Here is a 12,092-nt window from a genome sequence, read left to right as displayed (position 1 = left end):
AGCGGAAGGGAATTTCGTCGACGAAGCGTGGGCTCAACAACAAGGGATTCCCCTCATGGACTTAAGAGACTCCACCCCCCTTTTCGCTCTAGATGGCAGTTCACTTCCTCGGATACAGAGGAGGACTATTCCTCTCTCACTAACTGTTTCAGGAAATCACAAAGAGACTATTTTTTTTTTATATTTTCTGTTCCCCTTACAGTCCTATGGTTTTAGGACACCCTTGGTTGGTCCAACATAATCAACAGATTAATTGGTCAAATAATTCTGTTTTATCTTGGAAGTTATCATGTCATGTTAAGTCTTTAACCTCTGCTATTCCTCCTGTATCCTCTGTTTCTGTTTCTCAAGAAGGGCCGGGTGATTTGTCTGGTGTACCGGAGGAGTATCACGACCTGCAAGAGGTATTCAGTCGGTCCCGGGCCACCTCTCTCCCTCCTCATCGACCGTACGACTGTGGCATTGATCTTCTTCCGGGCACTATGCCACCTCGAGATAGACTTTATTCTTTATCGGCGCCCGAACGCGAAGCACTCGAGAATTATCTCTCCGAGTGTCTTAATGCGGGTACTATTGTTCCGCCTTCGTCTCTGGCCGGCACGGGTTTTTTCTTTGTCAAAAAGAAAGACGGGTCTTTGCGTCCCTGCATCGATTATAGGGGCTGAATGAGGTCACTGTCAAGGACTGTTATCCCTTGCCTTTGATGTCTTCAGCCTTTGAACTATTGCAGGGAGCAAAGATTTTCACTAAACTTGACCTTCGCAATGCTTACCATCTCGTGCGTATCAAGGAGGGTGACGAATGGAAGACCGCATTTAACACGCCCCTCGGCCACTTTGAATACCGGGTTCTTCCGTTCGGCCTGGTCAACGCTCCTGCCGTGTTTCAAGCTCTCGTGAACGATGTCTTACGGGACATGCTAAATATTTTTGTCTTTGTCTACCTTGACAATATTTAGATTTTTTCTCCCACTTTCCTTGTGCACGTGCAACACGTTCGACGGGTTCTTCAACGTTTACTGGAGAACCGTCTATTTGTCAAAGTTGAGAAGTGCTCATTTCACGCTTCTTCCGTTACCTTCCTCGGTTCAGTTATTTCCGCGGAGGGGATCAGTATGGACCCTGCTAAGGTTCAAGCTGTGACTGATTGGCCCGTTCCCGACTGTCGTGTGGCGCTTCAGAGTTTCCTAGGTTTTGCTAATTTTTATCGTCGTTTTATTCAGAACTTTAGTCAGGTAGCCGCCCCTCTCACCGCGCTGACTTCTGTCAAGTCTAAGTTTTTATGGACTACAGCAGCTCAGTGCGCTTTCGATCGTCTTAAGACCTTATTTACCTCTGCTCCGATTTTGCTCACCCCAGACATCTCGAGACAATTCATCGTCGAGGTCGACGCCTCGGAGGTGGGGGTCGGGGCTGTCCTTTCCCAGCGCTCATCAGCTGATGAGAAGTTACACCCCTGTGCGTTCTATTCGCATCGTCTCTCTTCCGCGGAGCGCAATTATGATGTCAGGAACCGAGAACTGCTCGCCATACGTTTGGCATTGGGCGAGTGGCGTCAGTGGTTGGAGGGGTCCTCGGTTCCTTTCATTGTTTGGACAGACCACCGAAATCTCGAATACATTCACTCAGCCAAGAGATTGAACTCTCGTCAGGCACGTTTGGCTCTGTGTTTTATTCGCTTTGATTTTACGATTTCATATCGACCCGGATCAAAGAATATAAAACCTGACGCGCTCTCCCGTCTCTTCGACTGTCGATTCCTGTCTCCACTCAGGAGGAGATCATCCCCTCTAGTCGTGATGGGCTCAGCTGTCTGGGGAATCGAGAAGTTAGTTAAACGGGCTCTCGCTCACTCCGTCGTTCCGCGCGCATGTCCTTGACACCGTTTATTTGTCCCCGTATCAGCGCGATTGGCTACTCTTCAATGGGCCCACTCCTCTAAATTATCTGCCCATCCTGGCGTTCGGGGAACGCTCGCCGTTATCCGCCAACGCTTTTTGTGGCCCACGTTAGAACGTGACGCATCGCTTTATTGCCTCCTGTGATGTCTGCGCTCAGACTAAGACTGGTAATTCTCCTCCCGCCGGTCTTCTTCGCCCTTTGCCGGTTCCGTCGCGTCCTTGGTTCCACATTGGACTCGATTTTATCACCGGTCTTCCTCCTTCTGCGGGGAACACAGTAATTTTGACGTTGTAGATCGCTTCTCCAAATCTGCGCATTTCATTCCACTCGCTAAGCTTCCCTCCGCTAAAGAGGCCATCCAGATCATGGTTGACAATGTTTTTAAATTCCACGGCCTCCCCGTCGATGTGGTATCAGATGGAGGACCACAGTTCTCTTCTCAATTTTGGAAGGAGTTCTGTCGTCTAATCGGTGCCTCCGCTAGCCTTTCGTCTGGTTTTCATCCCCAGACTAACGGCCAAGCCGTTATTTGATGTGGTTATACCCTGTGGTGTTGAACGTCCGGTTGACCCCCTGTGCCGTCAGTGGACTGGATGTGGTGGAGTGAGTTTCCGCGCTGACTGGCTCTGTTTTCATATCTCCAACTATCATCAATCTGCCGTGCTGTCAGGACGAAGAGTTTATGTTACTACTGACTGCCAATTGCCCCCTAAGGCTTTTTATGTTTGCTTACTTGTTCCGTGCCTACCTGACCAGCACCTTTTCTGTTCCTCAAAGACTGTTTGCTGCTATTTCGCTATTGGGTCTTCTTTCATCATCCATTACATTATAATGCACAGCTGGGTTTTGTTTGTCACGGATGCCATAGCTTGTGTTTGACAGATTTACACTTTGTCTGGTAAAATAAGACCCACCTCTACATTACACGACTAACCCCGTTACATTAATAAGTTTTAACTTTACCGTCTAAAGATGAGTTTTACTGTCACACATTCAGACTGAATATCACAGAAAACATACACAAGAGGGCAGCATTCAGTCTCTGTCAAATGAGGAGACATAATGCTGGCATGAAGCCAGTATTGACCATTTGCATGAGTTTTACGAATGGTTGATTTGACAGTGGTGCATTATAGTTGAGAATTGTAGGATAGATCATTATAACAAAAGAGGCAAAATGCTGAAAAATCAAGCATTGCTGGTCTCCAGCATAAGGTATGTTTTGCACGCTGGGACCAGCAAGGGATGCTGGTTACGGGTTTGCTGGTTCTCAGCATGGGAAGCAGGTGTGCTGGTGGACAAGCAAGGTATTTTTGCATGCTGAGAACAGCTTGTAATTCTGGTGGGCCAGCACATGTTGTCTTTTGGGTGCTGGCATGATCCCAGTAAGACCACAACAAAACTCATATGTTAAATATCACGTTTCTTAGTGTGTTCATAGTTAAAGGTGCAATGTGTAATATTTCTTAGGATCTATTGACAGAAATGCAATATAAGATCCATAACTATGTTTTCAGTGGTGTATAAAGACCTTGCATAATGAACCGTTATGTTTTTATTACATTAGAATGAGACATTTATATCTACATACACCGCGGATCCCCTTACATTGAAATGCGCGACATGTTTCTACAGTAGCCCTAAACGGACAAACGCGCTTCTTTACTATGTTGCTCTTCGTGCAAGGAGGCTAGCTTAGTTCAGCGAATAAAACACTGACACAATGATGAACAAGTAACAAAAATATTCGCAATAACATATAGTTTTACTGAATAATTAAGTAAACATAATTTCTTAATTTATCCTTGTAAAGAAACCTCATTGCTGAACTGGCTACTCTCTGCTGTCTCAGACGATGACATATTTTCCTGTCGGCCACCGTAACTTTTGTTGGCTGCAATTCGTAACCTCACCACTAGATAACGCTAAAAATCACACACTGCACCTTTAAATAAAGATCAAGACAATTTGTGATTCGCGATTTGCTTCGCGACTAGCAACTGCAATGTCTAACACCTTGGATTGCTCAGTAGGAAAAGCTGATGGCTGAGGAACAAAAAACAAAGAGCACTTGGCCAAAAATGATCGACATAGATGTGGCTAACTAGTAAAAGTGGCTGGTGGTAGTAGTCGTGGTTCCGTGTGATGATCGATGTGGTCTCTGATGGGAGGAACAGGCAGTGGGTCTGGCACAGAAAACCAAAAAGACCTATTCACACTAATGATGACATTTTAAAATAAAACAAACTCAAAACACTAAATAGATGTTTATCCTTTAATTCTAAAGGACAATCAATGTACACATCTTCATAATTATCCATGTTTTGACCCCAAACCCACAAAATTAAACAATTCAAGTCCAAGGGTTTATTGGTATTACCCCGAGCCACGATGTTACTCATGGTCAGTAATAGATTCAACAATGTGAGGTTCAAAGTGCTTATCCTTTATATCTTTATAAAAATGCAAACACAAACTGTTAACCTACAGGTAATTACTGTATTACAAAATTTAAATTTTATAAATACATTCCATATTAAATACTATAATATTATATTATTAATAAATATTAATCATCAAATAAAGTCAAAACAAGCTGCGACAGTCATAGAGGTAGTCAAAAGTAAGGTGGAACTGTTCTTCGAACGGATTTGCAGAACTGAGAATCATTAGTTCTCACGGTTTCAAAAATTATGTTGCTCATATCAAATCACTTAAAAGTTGACTTTTTTGTAATCTTAACTTGTTCTTTGTTTTATCACTCTATGCTAAATAGAGTGTCAACAACAACATTAAAGACCATACTGAAGGATTTGTTACATTGACAAACTTCTGCCATTTAGTTTTTTAGTTTAAATTCGTAATTAAATTAGTCTAAAATTCGTCATTTTAGTTTAAATTGTCAATTTCACAAGCTAAGAAACACATTTACTTTCTATGTTTAAGTAGGTTTTTGACATGATACTTAGAGAGCATTGTAATCTTATAACATTTTGACAGTAATTTATCTGTTGATACAACTGCTCAAAATAAGTAACCTCTTGCATTAAAAATAGTTGGAAACTAACTAACAAAGTTTAATGTTTAGTTAATGAAAATTTCAGGATAAAGAAAATCACTGACACCAAATTACAAAAAACATGAACCAACTGGACTTCATTATGTGTGAAAAATTGCATCATCATTATCTTCAGAAAATGTTGTCCCATGTACTGTACCACTTCCCTAACCATGTTTTCAGATTTTACAGAACAATAAGCAGGCCTTTTTAATTGCTTTTCCCAATACTGCCAAATCCTTACCAGGGATTATATTTTATCAATAAATTTCAGATTTTGTTAAATTATTACAGTCTTTAGTATTCTTTCTGCTAGTCCCTTTTTCGGTGATGTATTTACATGTAGTACCATAAAATGATAATACTTGTTTAAATATATATTGTGCTAGAATATTTAATGATTGCATGAACAACTATACAATTAAACTATCAGTGTCTTGTATGTGGACAATCTAAATAGAGTTGCTATTGTATATCACGCTAAGGTATTTGAACCAATGGTTCTCCAAGTTAAAGATTTATTTAAAGATATGAATCCACAATGCAATGTTTTGAACATTGGGCAGCCTGTATTACAATACCTTTTTGAGTTTTGTGTCTAGTATTGAAAAATACATTAGGGTTCTGAAATTCGTGCCAAAGTGCTAGTAAAATAAAACTGTATTTATTTTGCAACATATGGCGGGAGCACAGATCACCTTGATGGTAGATGTACGCTACTGACGGGGTAATGTCAGAGTGGTCTAGTATGCATTGACCAAGGCATACTGCCAGCAACTCGAGGCAATAGACATGCTAAGGGCGCTAGGTCCTGTCCAGGAGCTGGCGGCAGAGTGTCCATTGCGCATGGCGCCCCAGTCCGTGGTGGAGGCATGTGTTGAGAAACAACATGCCCGGAAGCTCGTTCCAGGGGGACTAGCCTGTAGAAAACTGAGGTTCGACCACAGGGTGAAGGTCTGACGGCAGGTCGGAGTAACTGGTACTCCAGCACGCCGTGTTGCCATGCCCACCTCGGGTCTCGGTCGCGAAGCGGTCTCATATGAGCAATCCAAGCGGCGATGTTGCGGCTACGGACGCCATATGCCCCAGGAGCCTCTGAAAAAACTTCAGTGGAACCGCACTCTTGCGCTTAATTGTCTCAGGCAAGTCAGCAGTGGCTGAGTGGAAAAGGCGACCGAGTCAATACCGAGAAAAGAGATCCTCTGCACGGGGCAAAGTTTACCCTTTTCCCCGTTGACCCGAAGGCCCAGACGAGCAAGGTGCCGGAGCACTGGGTCCCTGTGTTCGCAAACCTGGTCTCAAAAGAGTGAGCTAGGATAGCCAGTCGCCGAGATAGTTCAGGATGCGAACGACAACCATTGCGAAGGCGCGGGGAGACAGGGCCTTGCCCGAATGGGAGAACAGCGTACTGATATGCACATCCCCTGACAGCAAACCGTAGGTAACATCTGAGTCGAAGGAGAACGGAGACATAAAAGTAGGCGTACTTCAGGTCGATCGCTGCAAACCAATCCTGTGGCCGCACACATTCGAAAATGCGTTTTGCCAGGAGCATCTTGAACGGCAGCCTGTGAAGGGAGCGGTTCAGATGCGCAGGTCCAGGATTGGCTGTAACCCACCGGATTTCTCCGGGACAATGAGGTAGGGGCTGTAAAACCTGGACCTCATTTTGGCTGGATGGACAGTCTCGATCGTACCCTTCGCCAGTAGGGTAGCAACCTCAGCTCTCATGATAGGGGCTCCTGGAAAGAACTGAGTCCCATCTCTGCGCAGCTCGTCTCAAGAGTGGCGCTTATCCCGGCATATAGCGGGGGGCGGGGCTGAAGAGGGCTGTGGCGTCCCAATGCGGCTTCCAGTGCCAGCCCGGGTGAACAGGCGGGGTGGGTGCCGTGGGAGGGCGCCTTTGGTGGTGGGACAGGACACTGGACAGCGGGGCCGTTGGGGCAGAATAAACCTCAGTCTGCTCATGGGCGGTTAAGAACTGTTGGGCAAAGCCCTCAACCACACCGCCGAAGAGGCCGACCTGGGATATGGGGGTGTCGAGTAGACCGGTCTGCCCGACATCCTGCACATCAGGCAGGTTCAGCCACAGAATGGTGGGCATCACCTGAGCCATGGAGCGTACGGCCACTTTCGTTGCTCGGAGAGCAAGGTCAGTGGCGGCGCGCAGCTCATTGAAGAGCCCTGGGTCAGTCCCGCCCTCGTGCATGTCCGTGAGCATCCTGGGTCTGGTAGACCAGCAGAATGGCCATGGCATGCAGTGAGGCGGCTGCCTGTCCTGTGGCGCTATAGGATTTCGCCACAAGTGTAGACGAAAAGCTACAGGCCTCGGATGGGTGCTTAGGATCGCGCCGGGAAGAAGCACTCTGAGGACACAGTAGCATCGCAACAGATAGTTCAACCGGGGGGACCCCAGTGTACCCATGGGCAGCGGGCCCGTCAAGGGAAGGAAGGGCGGAGGAGATCAACGAGGGATCGCTGGAAGACATGGGGGTCTTCGAGGATTTAGAGATCTCCTGATAAACATCCGGGAAGAAAGGTATTGGAGTGGACACTGACAGGTGTCAGCGGCCACACCCAAAAACCAATCGTCCAGCAGCGAGTGCTCAAAACAGGGTGGAAGGTTCCACTCTAGTCCGATGCTCGCAGCGGCCCGGGAAAGCATGGCTGTCATCTCATGATCTGACTCGACAAATGCAATATGGACACCCGAAAGTGGCAGCACTGTCAAATCTTCACTTCCTGAAGATTCTTGCCCGCCCTGTGATGCTGCGATGGACAACAGATCCGATTCTGGAACGTCAAAGGAAACCCGCGGGGCGTCCGAAGACGGGCCCGCGGGCGTCCCGTGATCGCTCATGGGTTGCGTCAATGAAGAGGTGGACGTGGAGCACGGACGGATAGTCGGCGCCTTAGTTCCACACCATCACCCTCAGGTCACCCTGGCCACCAGCCAAAGTAGCACCTCACTTGGAGAGTGTTAGATCGGGGTGTGGATGAGGGGACTCTCTCTCTCTCTCTATCGAGATCATTGAGTCTCGACCGTAATGACGCGATGGTCACGTTCCCGCGGGGGAGAATGTGAGTCATCCACATACGCTGCTCTAGCATGATCAAGCCCAAGCACGCAGAGCAGAGAATGTGCCCATCAAAATCGGAAATGAGTCGACCGCAACCAGAAATGCACGGGCGAGCCGTCTTTAAAAAGACGTGCGAGCCGTCTTTAAAGACATAACGCATGCAAGCTCTTTTGTGAGAGGAGAAAAAACTCTGCAATGTCGAAGCGAGCAGGGAGAAACACACTCACTGTGCAGATCACTGCACAGATCAGCAGATTGCCATCACACCAACACCGGAGAGTGGCTCGTCTCGTAGAGCGAAGTCAGAAATGGCTGTGGAGTGAAGAGATACTTTTGGCTCCAAAGAAAAACATTACTGCATGTTGCCGGCGTGCAACATTTTTTTTTGCAGGATGGTAGGGGAAGACTCATGAATATTCATTAGGGAAGTCATCCCTGATTGGTCTGGTGACATACCCCTAACCCCACCCCTAAACCTAACCGTCACTGGGGGTCTGATGACCTACCCCTAACCCCGCCCCTAAACCTACCCGTCACTGGGGTTAAGACCAATCAGGGATGTCTTGCCTAATGAATATTCATGAGTCTTCCCCTACTATCCTGCAAAAAAAAATTTGCTGCCGGCGTCCTCCTTTTATACCCACGAGGTAAGGCGGAGATACGCTATGCAAATTCTCTAGACCCATGACATTTCTTTGCCATTGGCTCGTTTTGTGTACTCGAAGTCGCTAGGCTTTCTATGCGAAACCCCATTCGTCGTCATCCGACGTAACTCGGAGTGACAACGAAAGGGAACACAAGATTTCAAAGAAAACATTCAATTGAAAGTTACATTTATTCGATATTACATCATTTGGTGGTAAAACATTAAGTGTGACCCTATACCACAAAACCAGTCACATGGGTCAATTCTGGTACCATCACAGAGAGCCACAAAATCACTCTCCAGAACATTCTCATTCACGGTTCCATTCAGCAGTACATGGCAATGCTTAGAGGTTGGAATAATGGCAGGATGCACAATTTCTCCACTGGCTTTTACCATGGCAATGGAAGTAATCATTAGGGCATCAAAATGGGTAGTAGGAGGAGAGCGCTTGGCTTCTGGGATAGGACTACCACCAATCAGAGCATACATGGATGACATGACAACCATGACTACAACAGTAACCTGCACTAATCGGTTATTGTCTAAGTTAACCGATAACATTGAATGGGCACGAATGCAATTTAAGCCCTCTAAATCAAGGAGCATCTCGATAATTAAAGGCAAGGTGGTAGATAAAACATTCTTCATTAATGGTGAGGCAATACCAACAGTTTCTGAGAAGCCAGTGAGGAGTCTTGGGAGATGGTACGATGGGGATCTAAAGGACACAGTTCGAGTGGGAGAAGTTAGACGACAAGCAGTGGAAGGGTTGAAGAGCATAAACAGCTGCGCTCTACCAGGGAAACTAAAACTCTGGTGCTTTCAGTTTGGTCTACTGCCGAGGTTGTTGTGACCACTGACTGTGTACGCGGTTTCTTTGACAGTAGTGGATAAGCTGGAAGCGTAAATAAGTTCATATATCAGGAAATGGTTGGGAGTTCCACACTGCCTCAGCAGAGTGGGACTTTATAGTAAAGGAATATTGCAGCTGCCAGTCTCTGCTTTAACCGAGGAGTTTAAGTGCACCAAGGTCAGACTGGAAATGACCTTAGTAGAGTCACGCGACAAATGTGTAAGGGAGGCATCACCTGTGTTAAAAACTGGTAGAAAGTGGTCAGCAAAGGAATCTGTGGAAGAGGCAAAGGCTGCCCTTCAAATTGGTGATATCGTGGGGCAGGTACAGCATGGAAGAGCGGGTTTTGGGCTCAGTTTAGCTCCTCCTACATGGCACAAGGCAGCCCCAGCTCAAAGGAGGAAGCTCATAGTCAACGAGGTGCGAAAGCAGGAGGAGAGGATGAGGTGTATAAAGACCATTTCCCAGGCCAAGCAGGGAGAGTGGATGAGATGGGAGAGTGTGGAACAACGCAAGATGGGCTGGCAAGACCTTTGGTCCATGGAAGAGAGTAGGATCATTTTCCTTATCAGGTCAACATATGATGTTCTCCCACCACCACAGAACCTAAACCTAGGTAGGAGAGTATCCCTCTTGTCCTTTGTGTTCATCACTGCCACATTAAGGCACATTTTGACAGGATGTAAGGTCGCTCTTAGCCAAGGTCGGTTTACTTGGCACCATGACCACGTACTCCGATGTTTGGATTTAGCATTGGAAGACAAGCGTAACATGACCAATAAGTTGCCACCTGTTCTAGCAAAACATTACACACAGAAGACAATATTCCTCCGCCCAGGCGAGCAACCACCAAGAAAAGGTGTTAAAACCAATTCTCGCTCAGGACAACTGGAAGCTGCTAGGGACTGGAAAATGCTGGCTGATCTTGATCAACGGCTTATTTTTCCACCTGAGATTGCCACCACTAACCTCCGACCAGATATTGTTTTGTGGTCTGGATCAGCACGCATTGTTCAACTGATAGAGTTAAAAGTGCCGTGGGAGGATGCTGTAGATGAGGCATATGAGAGGAAGAAACTGCGGTATGCTCAGCTGGCCACTGAAGCAGAACAGCGAGGATGGAGAGTCCGGGCTTATTCAGTGGAAGTGGGTTGTCGAGGATTTGTGGCACACTCCACAACCCGGTTCCTCAGAGACGTCGGATTCAGTGGCCAAGAGTTGCGTCGCACAGTAAAGAACTTATCTGAAGCAGCAGAGAGGAGCAGCAACTGGCTGTGGCTGTGAGACGGAAAGAGTCTGGCTGGCTGTGTATAGGCCGCCATGCTACGGTTTCGAAAAATTCTTGGAAATGTTATGAGTCTGTTGGTTTATTTGTATAGTTTGCATAGTAATTACAGTTATTACGTTCCTGTGTATTTTGCGTGAATGAGGATTGGTGTTTGGACAGATATTGTGTTTTGCGGTAGTATGCCATACGGAACCGTTGCCACTGACCGCTTTAACTTCCGCAGTGGGGCTCGACAGCCTTAGTCAAACGGGTTGGCGCATATGGTCAGGTTCTGGAGAGTTTGTGAGAGATTGCGGTTAGGTCAAAGGAGCAGCCTCAGCAGCAGAAGGGACGTAAAGGTCAGTAAGCTGGGCTGAGTTGAGTGGGGGATGGAGGAGGGTGACTCTGGGACGCCAGAGTCACTGTCGAGCTCTCTTGAGGTGTCGTGAGCTAGTCGACGAAACACTGAGGACGGAAGGTGCCCACTTGAAGACCCTAGAGATGTCCCCTTCTCTGCTCAATGCAGACGGTTGTCATGAGGGGACCGCACTGTGGTTGCAGTCGTTGTGTGTGCAAATACACTATTAACACCAGACAGAAGGAGATTCACATCACCATTTGGAAAGAAGCGTAAATGGATGGAGAAGCATAGGTTACTGTAAAGCTACGTCTTAGTTGGTGCTTATCTTGGCGAAAGCAGAGTACAAATCAGCATGAAGTTTTAACATCTACTCTCGTGTAATGGAAATCTGGTGGAATGATCTCCCCACCCTCGTCCCGAATGTAGATTCCCTGACAACATTCAAAAGACCACTGAAAACTCATCTCTTCCGGGAGCACTTAACATAGAAAAAAAAAATTCCTTTTCTTCCCTTGTCTGGTTTATGCTACTCTGAGCAATGCCTGAACTTTGTATTTTGAGCACTTCTTGTGTTGCTTTTGCCCCTTCACGATGACTTGACTTGTCTTCAGTCCTCAGTTGTAAGTCGCTTTGGATAAAAGCGTCTGCTAAATGACTAAATGTAAATGTGACTTGACTTGGCTTGACTTAAACACATGGGCAAATTACAGGAAATATGCCATGCAAGTAGACAAATAGTCAAATGCAAAGACCGCAAGTGTGGGTATTTGGACAGGCTTTACATTAGCAAAAAATATAACTTTTTTTGTTATTAAAAAACAAACAAGAAAGCCCAACCAAAATAAGAAAAATAACACAAAAGTAACACTACTTTTCTAAAAAAAGTAACTAAGTAATGCAGTTTGTCACTTTTTTAAGGGAAT

This window comes from Siphateles boraxobius, unplaced genomic scaffold (assembly GCF_051911475.1).
Source record: "Siphateles boraxobius isolate OS27281-9 unplaced genomic scaffold, OSU_SipBor_1 56, whole genome shotgun sequence".
NCBI classification, from domain to species: Eukaryota; Metazoa; Chordata; class Actinopteri; order Cypriniformes; family Leuciscidae; genus Siphateles; species Siphateles boraxobius.
The sequence above is the reverse complement of the archived record's forward strand: the minus strand, read 5'-3'. Positions refer to the sequence as shown.